This window comes from Balaenoptera acutorostrata, chromosome 11 (genome assembly GCF_949987535.1).
Source record: "Balaenoptera acutorostrata chromosome 11, mBalAcu1.1, whole genome shotgun sequence".
In the NCBI taxonomy this organism is placed as follows: Eukaryota; Metazoa; Chordata; class Mammalia; order Artiodactyla; family Balaenopteridae; genus Balaenoptera; species Balaenoptera acutorostrata.
This window is the reverse complement of record NC_080074.1, coordinates 81223872-81235847: the sequence shown is the minus strand read 5'-3', so window position 1 is coordinate 81235847 and position 11976 is coordinate 81223872. Positions and strand designations below refer to the sequence as shown.

General features: G+C 37.9%; 1 pseudogene; it reads right to left on the bottom strand.

The window, feature by feature from the left end:
* Positions 1 to 789: 789 nt before the first annotated feature.
* On the bottom strand, positions 790 to 1965 carry LOC102999437 (post-GPI attachment to proteins factor 4-like; annotated as a pseudogene).
* Positions 1966 to 11976: the final 10011 nt, after the last annotated feature.

Genomic DNA, 11976 nt, shown 5'->3' with positions numbered 1-11976 from the left:
AGGGTATGCTATTAGTAAAGAGCTCACCCATTCTATATTATTCTGCAATGTCCAACTTTCAAGGAATCAGATTATGATAGAAATCTTCAATATTAAATCACTACTAAACATAAGCAATCCGTCCTTGATGATCCAGAAGGTGCTTTCAGATCTTGCTCTGCCTTATAGTTCTCATGAACAAAATTGATTATCAGTGCACTACAAATGTGTGGAAAAGAAAATGCCAGGTAACACCTGCAAGATGCTGGGCACTGTGTGGCTTTTTTCCACTTTTATTACTCCAGGTCAAGGAAACAAATAGAAGCTATCAACATGGTCCTGCCTCTTGGGACATATATTCTAAACATACATCCGTTCTTATTCCCAATGAGAAAGAAATCATTGCAAAAGAATCTCACCTTTCACCAAATTCTACCCTTAAAATCCTAAACCAGTCATATCACTGTGCACAATATTTTTGGCAGTCACAAACTCTATCGCGAAGCCAATCAATAAACAATTGGAGAATTTAAGTGGTATTTAAATGCCCCTCGTTGGGTGGGTCAGACTGCATGAGGCAGTGTGGCTATGTGGAGGGCCAGAGGTCTGGACTCATGGTGAACAGCTTGCTCCTGCCAGAGAGTTACCAAAGCCAAGGTTCTTGACTTGCATGTTCTTCAGTCATCCCAGTACCTATATCCCTAGCAACCTTAAAGCAATGAAATATCTGCAAGCAACCATGTCCAAATAAAGAGCTCAATAGTTGCATCTCCAAGAAGTGGCCAATTCAGAAAGGCATTTCTTGGCAAGCTAGAGCAGACTGGGGTGAAAGTTGTACCGAAGGCTTGAGAAGATCCTGATGTGTCTCACGAGATTGGGCTCCACCACATAGGCCCGCTCCGCCTTGGCTCTCAACAGTGAGTACAGTGCCATGTTCTTGCCGAAGCCCTTGTGGCAGTACACCTGGGACAGGTAGGTGAGGGTCTGGTGGGCCACCCGGGCAAGGAAAGCTATTGCCGGGGTGCAAAACTGCGAAGCAGGGACACGCTGTACAGGGAAGGACGCAGCTGCCGCAGCTCCAGGAAATAGTGCCGGCCCACCAGCTCCACCTGACCCATGCTGTACAGGAAGAAGAAGAGCATGACGGGTTACCTAAACCCCGGCCGGCTGGCAAACTGCATATATATCCAGGTTAGTAAGGGCCCCAGCAACATGCCGACACCAACCCGCTTCAGGATCCGCATGGGCTCTGGGTGAGGTAGTGCTGGAGCCTCGCAGGGTGATAGAGCTTTAGATAAAGTGCATATCTGAGGTGCGGCTCAGAGAAGCGAGCCCGAAGAAGGTGCTCCAAGGCTGGGAAGATCTGCTATTCTGAAACGGGGTCATCTTCCACCATCAGGACGTAGTCTGGGTTGTAGGTCTGCAGGGAGGATTCCAGACAATAGACGTAGTCCTGCTTCTCTTTCTCAAACGAATTGGTCATCCTCAGTGCCCTAACAGCTGTTGGCCACAGAGACATACTTGGACAGCAGCTTGGTATCTAAATGGCTCATGCTCCACTCCACGTTGCACAGGAAAAGTTGGTGCCTCTCGCACTGGGGGCCTCATTGTTGAAGGAGCTGATGAAACTAGGACATGACCTGCAGGACATAGTGGAAGCCAAGTTGCCTGTCCACTGTGATGATGGTGATGACCAGCCAGGGGTGGGGAGTGGCCTGCCAGACGATGGGCACCGAGCCGTTGACAGAGGGCAGCGGAGGGCAGCTTCACCCTCTCTCAATCTTTGCTGCAGGAACTCTTGGTTCATTTGGTTCAGATGCCAGTGGCGCAGGTAGAAGTAAAAGTTCAGAAGCCAGGGACAGGCCAGGGCGGCCAGCAGACCAAAGGTCACCACCGTTAAGATGAAGAGCTGGACAGCAGTGCTGCCCCCGGAGAGCCGCCTCAGCCTCCGGAGGACATGGCAGCTGGAGAGGTTGAAGTACTCATGAGGTCAACTTCTGGTCAGGTCTGGTCCCAAGAACAAACCATCCTGGACCGCAGGCCAGAATCAGTGCAAGTCAAACCTGGACTTGCACACGCCCAGCTCCCACCTTTCTGTCGGCCTCCCGGTGCCACAGAAGCAGGCGAGGGCTAGGGAAGTGCCCTCGCTGCGACATTCAGTCATCCCTGCACGGATGCTGGCCCTGGCTACGCGGGGGACACCCTTCTGGGGTCCCGGCAGTCCTCCGGCAGGAAGCGGCCAGCGCCACGAGTGAGGCCGCAGCGAAGCCTCTGGTCTTGAGCCCATTATGATCGCCACCCAGAGGGTCACCTGATATTCACAGTCCTACTATTCTGTGACCATGTGGCTTGGCCACTGGCCCTACTGAGACTTTCAAGGCGGCAGGACTGTGGGTTCATGCCCCAGGCATCCATGGACCACGCTGTTCAAATCCTGCACCTCCTGAGAATGGGCAAGATAGGTCCACACCGGTCAAAACCTAGGATTAGAAAAAAAAGGAAAAATAACTGGTTTGCCCCTTCTGCTTCACCTTCTTGAGCCTAGGCTTTAAAAAGGCTCCTAACCCTGCCCCCAAATAAGGGGACTTCGTTCCTCTAGACCAACAGCCTGCTCACCCTCTTGAGTGGGGAAAGAGAAAACTTTCTCTCTCATTGTTTAGTAAACGTCTCCATCGTGTTATCCGGCCACAGGGAATTTCTTATGTCATCCTGCCACATGGCTGTATGTGTAGACTCTGAGCTTAAGGCTTATGATTTTTAAACCCTAAAAAAATTAGATTTTTCAGGGTAAGATCTGGTTCACTGTTTAACGAAGTTATGTTGAAATAAATTATTTTATTATTATTTTCTTAAGTCACTCAGATAGCTCATTTTAAGTTTATGGTTACTTAACGTTCGGAAGAAGCAAGGAGTACTGTGTGAACATGAATATAAATTACATGCCAAAGTTTAGTTTACCAAAGAAAAAATGGCAATGGTAGGCAAAATTCACATAGTTCTATGCATTTTAAATCAGAAAGTATCCAATGGGCTGCGGACTTGGATGTGGCATTTCAGGGTTAAGGTTACAATTAATTGATTACTGTTACAAAACTAACTTGGGGAACCAAGATCCCACTGGCAGCCCTTCACATAACTTTAGTGCAGGCCTCCTTAACCTTAATCCCTCTTTAGGGCACTGAGTCCAGGATGCATATTCCTTCTTGTCTTGTGACATAAAGAGACCCAGTTTTGAGGCTCAGCCCCCTAGAATGCAGTGGTGTGGATGATGCCCCCATGAATTTCAGACAGTCTGGCTCAGTTGTGATGGGCTTAACTGGGGAGGACCCTTCCCTTGGTTTGTAGCTGCTACTGGAGCTAGAACCATTGCTTGTCAAATCATGACTGGATGACCTTGTCCAGCTTTTAAGAGAAAAGATCTGATATAGCCCAACCCCTGCAGCCTTTGCTTCTGTTGTTCATGACACGAAGCCTCCACTCTGGCCAGACCGGAGCCCAGTTCTCTGATTCCTGCTCCAGTGGTCTTTCCCTTGGAGCCATCACAGCGGCTGCTGCTGAGATTAAATTTAATGTCACCCTCAGTTAACCTGACAGGACCCAGCTCTCCCAAACCCCTCCTGGACTGAGAGAAAAGAAGAAGCTTTAGGCAGGAAACTGAAAATGGCCTTTATGTTCCTGGCTTTTCCTGCAGGTAAATCTCTCAGAAAATTGCTGTTTTATTGTTTCCAGGCATTTGGCTCATTTTATACCAACACAAGCCTGGAAGGCTCTGTCAGCCCATCTATCAGCTTTTACAGGGTGAGGACTTCTGGAAAACATGAAAACCACTCAACAAATTGGAAATGTTAATGACATGGTCCAAGTAAACATCAAATCTTGGACATTTCCTTCCTGTACCTTCCTCCAGCTAAAAATGATATGAAACACTATTGTGAAGGGAACTTTTAAAAAACATATGTGAGTGTGTGTGTGTGTGTGCGTGCACGCACGTGCTCAAAGGGGAGAACCTAGTCAAAACCATGGAGAATTTCCAAAGGAAATGAGCCATTCTTTTTCCCTCTGGAAATTGGACTGTATACAACCCAAACTTATTACAATTTTTACTGCAGTAATGGGTCATCAGATATTTCCCCCTATATAACTGTATTATTATTTAATCTTTTATTAGTTTTTCTCCACACATCTGAATAGCATGAGTTGTCCAGAAAACAACATCGATAATTTAGCTGAAAGATAAAAACCCTGTCTAAGTTTGGAATACACTGAGCATTTTTACAAATATTTAATGGGTAATGAACTATTATTTCCCTGAACGATATCCACCATCACAAGGTAACGAGACAGAATTCACCTAAACTGCTTCTGGTGTACATTGCATATCAGCAATTTTTAAATGCCCTGGCTTGCCATTTAGACTTTAAACCACTCCTTGGCAAGTAATCCAATACCTTAGATTCCACTGAGGAACATAGCAGGAAAAAATTGGGGAAGACTGAGTAGTAACTATGCTGTCATTGTTACTCCAGGTTGCCTTAGTCACTTTTGCTGTGTTTACTCCAATAAAAGCAAATTTTATCCTAATTCTGTAATGATGTGCGTAGATGTTTTGTTCCTATAAGATTTCCTGTCCACCGCAGGCACAGTGAAGCTCTTCATTGCTCCAATGCAGCCACAGTGAGCATGTGCCAGAAAAATATCAGAAATAAGAATTTCACGCAGGCATTTGGAATTGACTTCAGCTGCTGTAATTGTAAACTAAACACTAGTTGTTTTTTTAAATAAGTTGTCTAAGTTAATGTGGCATTACTGTTCCATACATGTTAAGAAGTTGATTTTTAACTGTACATTCACACTGTGCTTGGGAAGCTTTCAGCAAATTGTCTGTAGACCTAAAGAAATGTGCATGTTTTATTTTCACTCCGAAGAAAAGAAAAAAATGTATTTTTATTTGTAAAATTATTATTAAAATCAGGTTGTAAGAAGTTTATGAGGATATTTTACTCAGAATATATGGCACATGTGTGGTAGGAACAAAGAGCTACCAAGCGATAAAAGTCTAAAAGCTGCTATCGAAATGGGATCAAAGATTTTTTTCCAGTTCCAATCACCCATCACTAAGTGGGAAAAGGGATACTGTAAGGGAGTGAATATATCTGTAGTTTGAAAATGTTCTTCCCATTAAGATACAAATTTTGTTAAAGATGTTGGTAAACAGCTTCTTTCAAAAATGAATTGAAGTAATTATAGATAACATCTTCATTTGTTCATTATTAGGTTAAACCTTATGAAACTAATATTTTCAAAGGTCAAAATTCGTCAAATATGGGAAATTTTTCTTATGTTAAGCCTAATTTTTCTTCTTTTCATTTATCATTATGTATATCTTTGCTACATGTCAGTATTTGATCTGGGTTTATAATAAAATACATATATAATAAATCCATAGTACAAACGACGGGAGAACAAGGGCTGTGTAACAATATGGGAGTGATCATTGTTTTGGAAATTCAGTCTAAGGGCAACTTCCACAATTGAACAGAAAATCTAACCCAGAATTTCCTGGAAGCCAAAACAAAACTGGAACAAAAATTATATAACTCATACCTAATAAAAATACATAGATATTCATAGATGAAAGTCAAACTTCCTAGCTATTAAGAAAAATATATCAAGTTTTCGTATAAGAGGTATTTCTAAATTTAATACTTAATATTTATGTAATGTTATATAGTTTATAAATCTTTCTCTTAATGAGCAATTTGATTGAAATTAATGAATCATTTAAGATGTTGAAAGAAGAATGTGGAGGGGAACTGGAAGTAGTGCATCTCTGCTACTGGATGAAGAAAGGAGTACTCCTCCTAAGAAGTGCCCTTCCTCCAGGCATCCTCTGATTCATGTACTCACTAATTTGGTTTCTAAAGTATGGTTCCATATTGGAAAAACCATTTTATATTATGAATTATTAAATTGATTTTCAGATGAAAATTAAACTAATGAGCACCAGGCCAGTTAATCTGGGTTTTTTTTTCCCCCAAGAAGTTGGACAAACTGACATCAAATTTCCAGATTTGCTGAGTTGGGAAACCAAATTTGGAAATGCAAGAAGGTAAAAGCAAACTTGGGAATTTTTTTTATAGATTTACTTCTCTAGACGTTCCCACACCACATTACAATTTCAATATGGGTTAAAGAGAATAATTTTTCCACTTTTATTGAGATATAATTGATATGTAACAATGTGTAACTTCAAGATGTACAACATGTTGATTTGACACAGTTATGTATTGCAAAATGATTACCACCATATTGTTAACTAATATCTGCATCATATTACATAACTACCGTTTCTTTTTTTGTGATAAGAACATTTAAGATCTTATCTCTTAGCAACCTTCAAGTATATAATACAGTAGTATTAACTATAATCATTATGCTGTACCTTAGATCGCCAGAACTTATTAATATTATAACTGGAAGTTTGTACTTTTTGCCCAATATGGCTCCTTCCCCTCCACCTCCCACCCCCCGCCCTTGGCAACAATTCTAGTATCTGTTTCTATGAATTTGGCTTTTTTAGATTCCACATATAAGTGACATCAGACAGCATTTGTTTTTCTCTCTCTGACTTCATTCACCTAACATAACGCTATCAAATTCAATCCACATTGTTGCACACAGCAAATTTTCATCTTTCTCATGGCTGAAATATATGTGTATATGTATATATATATATATATATATATATATATATATATATATATTTGCTGAACTTTATCCACTCAACTGTTGACAGACACCACTTGGGCTGTTTCCATACCTTGACTATTATTATTGTGAAAAATGCTACAGTGAACATGAGAGTGAAGATATCTCTTCAATATCTTGTTTTCATTTACTTCGTATATATCCAGAAGTGTTGCTTAATCGTGTGGTAGTTTTATCTTTAACTTTTTGAGGAACATACATACTGTTTTCCATAGTGGCTGCACCAACTTACATTCCCACCAACAGTATATGAGGTTTCCCTTTTCTCCATATCCTCACCAACACCTGTATTTCTTGTCTTTTTGATAATAGCCATTTTAACAGTTGTGAGGTAATATCTCATTGTGGTTTTGATTTGCATTTCCCTGATGATTAGTGATGTTGAGCACCTTTTCATGTACCTGCTTTGCATTTACATGGCTATTTATTTGGAAAAATGTCTATTCAGTTCCTCTGCCAAGTTATTAATTGGATTGTTTTTTGCTATTGGGTGGTATGAGCCCTTTATGTATTTTGAATATTAACCCCTTATCAGATATTTGATTTGTGCATATTTTCTCCCACTCCACAGGTTTCCTTTTCATTTTGTTGATGATTTCATTGCTGTGCAGAAATTTTTTAATTTGATGTAGTCCCATTGTTTATTTTTGCTTTTGTTGCCTTTACTTTGGTGTCAAATCCAAAAAATAATCACCAAGGCTTATATCAAGGAGCTTACTATCTATGTTTACTTCTAGGAGTTTTTTGTTTCAGGTCTCACATTCAAGTCCTTAATCCATTTTGAGTTGATTTTTGTGTATGGTGTAAGGTAGGGATTCAGTTTCATTCTTTTGCATGTGGTTTTCTCAATATCTTTTATTGAAGAGACTATCTTTTCCTACTGCATGTTCTTGTTTCTTTGTCATACAATAATTGACCATATATGCATGGATTTATTTCTTGGTTCTCTGTTCTTGTCCATTGATCTATGTGTGTGTTTTTATGTCGATACCATACTGGTTTGATTACTATAGCTCTATAATACAGCTTGAAATTAGGATGCATTATGCTCTGTTCTTCTTTCTCAAGATTGTTTTGGCTATTCAGGGTTTTTTGTGGTTCCATAAAAATTTTAAGATTATTTGTTCTATTTCTCTGAAAAATGCAATTGGAATTTTGACAGGGATTGCATTGAACCTGTAGATCACTTTGGGTAGTATGGACAATTTGACAATATTATTTTTTTCAAACCATGAACATGGAATATATTTCCATTTATTTGTGTCTTCTTCAGTTTCTTTCATCAGTGTCTTATAGTTTTCAGTGTACAGATTTTTCACCTTCTTAGTTAAATTTATTCCTAAGTGTTTTATCCTCGTTGATCAAATTGTAAATGGGATTGCTGTCTTAATTTCTCTTTCTGATAGTTCATTGTTGGTATGTAGAAACACAACTGATTTTTTATATTGATTTTGTATACTATAACTTTACTGAATTCATTTATTAGTTCTAACAGTTTTAGTGGAGGCTTTAGGGTTTTCTATTTGTAATATTATGTCACCTGCAAATACAGACAGTTTTACTTATTCCTTTCTAATTTGGATGTCTTTTATTTCTTTTTCTTGCCTCATTGCTCTTCCAGTAATGTGTTGAATAAGAGTGGTGAGACTGAGCACCCTTGTCTTGATCCTGATCTTAGAGGAAAAGCCTTCAGTTTTTCATCACTGATTATGATGTTAGCTGTGGGTCTGTCATATATGTCCTTATTATGTTGAGGTACATTTCCTCCATGCCCACTTTGTTGAGATTTTTTATCATGAAAGGATATTGAATTTTGTCAAATGCTTTTCCTGCATCTATTTAAATGATCATGTGATTTTAATCCTTTATTTTATTAATGTGGTGTATTACATTGATTAGTTTGAGTATGTTGAACCATTCTTGCATTCCTGGAATAAATTTTACTTGATCATGGTACATGATCCTTTTAACGTATTGTTGAATTCAGTTTGCTAATGTTTTGTTGAGGATTTTTGCATCTACGTTCATCAGGAATATTGGACTCTAACTTTCTTTTTTTGTAGTGTCCTTATCTGGTTTTTGTTTCAGAGTTGTGCTGGCCTTGTCAAAAGAATTTGAAAGTGTTTCCCTCCTATTCTAATTTTTGAGAGAGTTTGAGAAGAATTGGTAATAATTTTCTTTAAATGTTTAGTAGAATTCACCAGTGAAGCCATCTTGTCCTGGACTTTTGTTTGTCAGTAGGTTTTTTATATTGGTACTACCTCCTTACTAGTAATTGTCTGTTCAGATGTTCTATTTCTTCATGGTGCAGTCTTGGTAGGCTGTATATTTCTAGGAATTTATCCATTTCCTCTAGGTTGTCAAATTTGTTGACTCATAATTTTTCATAGTAGTCTCTTAAGATCCCTTGTATTTGTGTGGTGTCAGTTGTAATGGTTTTTTTTCATTTATAATTTTATTTATTTGAATCCTCTTTTTTTTCCTGGATAAGTCTACTAAAGGTTTGTCATTTTTGTTTATCTTTTTAAAAATTCTTAGTTTCATTGATTTTTTTTCTATTGTCTTTTTAGTCTCTATTTTATTTATTCCCTCTCTGATCTTTGTTATTTCCTTCCTTCTGCTAACTTTGGGCTTAGTTTTTTCCTTTTTTCTACTTTCATGTGGTCTAAAGTTAGGTAGTTTATTTGAGCTCTTTATTTCTCCTTAATGTATGCATTTATCACTATAAACTTCCCTCTCAGAACTGCTTTTCCTGCATCTCATAAATTTTGGATTTTTGGTATGTTGTTTCAATTTTCATTTATCTCAAGGTATTTTTAAGTTTTTCTTTGCTTTCTTCTTTGATCCATTGGTTGTTCAAGAGCATGTTGTCTAAGCTTCATATATTTTGAATTTACCAGTTTTATTCTTGTAACTGATTTTCAGTTTCATACCTTTGTGGCTGAAATAGATGCTTGATATGATCAGTCTTCTTAAATATATCAAGGAAGTTTTGTGGTCTAGCATATGATCTATCCTGGAGAATTTTCCATGTGTGCTTGAGAAGAATGTGTATTCTGCTGCTGTTGGATGGATTGTTCTCTAAATGTCTTTTAGGTTCATCTGGCCTAATGTGTAATTTAAGTTCAATGTTTCCTCCTCGATTTTCTGTCTGAAGGATCTATCCATCGTTGAAAGGAAGTACTGAAGTCCGCTACTATTATTGCATTGCTATCTGTTCCTCTCTTCAGTTCTGTTAGAATTTGTTTTATATATTTAGGTGTTCCTAAAGAGAATGCTTTCTGATGTTAATGAAAGACTTCTATACAACCAACAGATTTCTCAGTGTGTTTAGCTAAATCATTGGCCTCTGTAAATATCTAAGTAGAAAAGTAAAAAACATTCATAGTTCTTAAGTTATAATCCCTTTAGTTTATTAACTCAACAATCTGGGACTATTGATGTTTAGATAAGAAATCTTGAAAGAATTGCCAACCACTGAACAAAATGTATGCGTGAGTCTTTAGGTATCTCACTCCCCTTTGAGCCAACAGGGAAGTTATATGTGTTCTAACTAGACGAAGGGTTGAAAGTATCCAAAGAAACAAAGTATTTGAGTTTAAACACTAGAAACAATGTTTTCCAATCATGGTCAATAATATTTGCAAAATATTCTTCTAAAGAGTTATTGATTGATCAAAAATTACAAATATATATAATTTATTTATATATTTACCACATATGTAATACAAATATAAAACTGTTTGATATCCAAAGAGTAATAATCACTTACATCACTATCTGACAAAATCTATTTGCATCATTCTCTATGAATGAAAATAATTTGCATTACTATCAGTTTTCTACAAATTATAGAGTTTTAAAACTGCTGAAAATGACAAAAAGTATAAACTCCTACAGAATCAGATTACTCCAGCCAGGATGCCTAGACAATGCCCAGCATTCTATTGAAAGGACACCCAGTAATTATTTTTCCATTTAAAAATCTTTCACATTTTTTTCCCTGAGAATTTAAATTCCAAATTAAAAGACTTAATAAATATACCTCCATGGGATATTTCTCAACAAAAACCAGTGACAACAAAAATATCCCGACCTCATGCTGCCTATTTCTCTTCCCATCACTGTTACTAAGTTTAGGTTAAATTTGCAGAGTTTTGTTTATTTAAATTTTAAATTTGGAGAAATAATTTAAAAGTTAGCATTATCAGTTTAACCAGAAAACAATTCATAATTATTCTACTGATAGCTTGAGATCTTCAACAAATCTGTACCTCCTTCCAATATTTTCTACAGGCAGAAAAGAATTGTTACAAAGACTGGTATAAGGTAAAATTAGTCCACTTTTACTATTCTTCCTATTATAGGCGTTACTCCTTCCTTTTTTTCTGGTATCAAAGGGTATTTTGCAAGATTGGGCAAGGTTCAGCTCCAATAATCCTGACAATATTGGTAGAATTTTTCTCCCAGACGGAATTTAAAGCTTCACAGAGTTCTTCAGTTTGTGTTTAATTTAAGCATAAGTCTTGGAGTACGTCTGTGTCCAATGGAGCCAAACCTGATTATGAATAGGGGAATCCTCAGGGATTTTAAAGACCACTTAATTTGACAATTCCATTATAAAACAAATCCCTCCTGATTAATTTGGCTGGTGTGGTATTACAGAAGAGAGAAGGCATGTTTCTGAGTCAAAGGACCAAGGATACCAATTGTTGGCTGGGCGACCAGAAGTATCTGAGGGTTGCTGGAGATGCCTACCAAGTGGGTTGTTTGCTGACTTTGAGGGAGAGGGATGAATACAGTAGTAGAGTTTTTTGTCAAAAGTGTAGCACCTATATCTATAAGAAAGTGTAATTTTGGCCCTTAAGAGTAAATGACAATTCTCCATGTGAGTTTATGGAAAGAAATTGTATTCCTCAGGGTTCTCCAGAGAAACAGAACCAGTAGGAGATAGATAGATAGATAGATAGATAGATAGATAGATAGATAGATGATAGATATAAATAAATATATAGATAGATATCTGTATGTATATACCGTATACACAGAGAGAGCAAGAGAGAGATTAATTATTAGTAATTAACCCACATAATTATGGAGGCTGAGCAGTTCCATGATACCTTGCCTGCAAGCTGGAAACCAAGGAAAGCCAGTGGTGTAGTTCCAGTCTGAATCTGAAGGCCTGAGGACTAGGAGAGCTGATGGTAGATTTGTAAGTTCTAGTCTGAG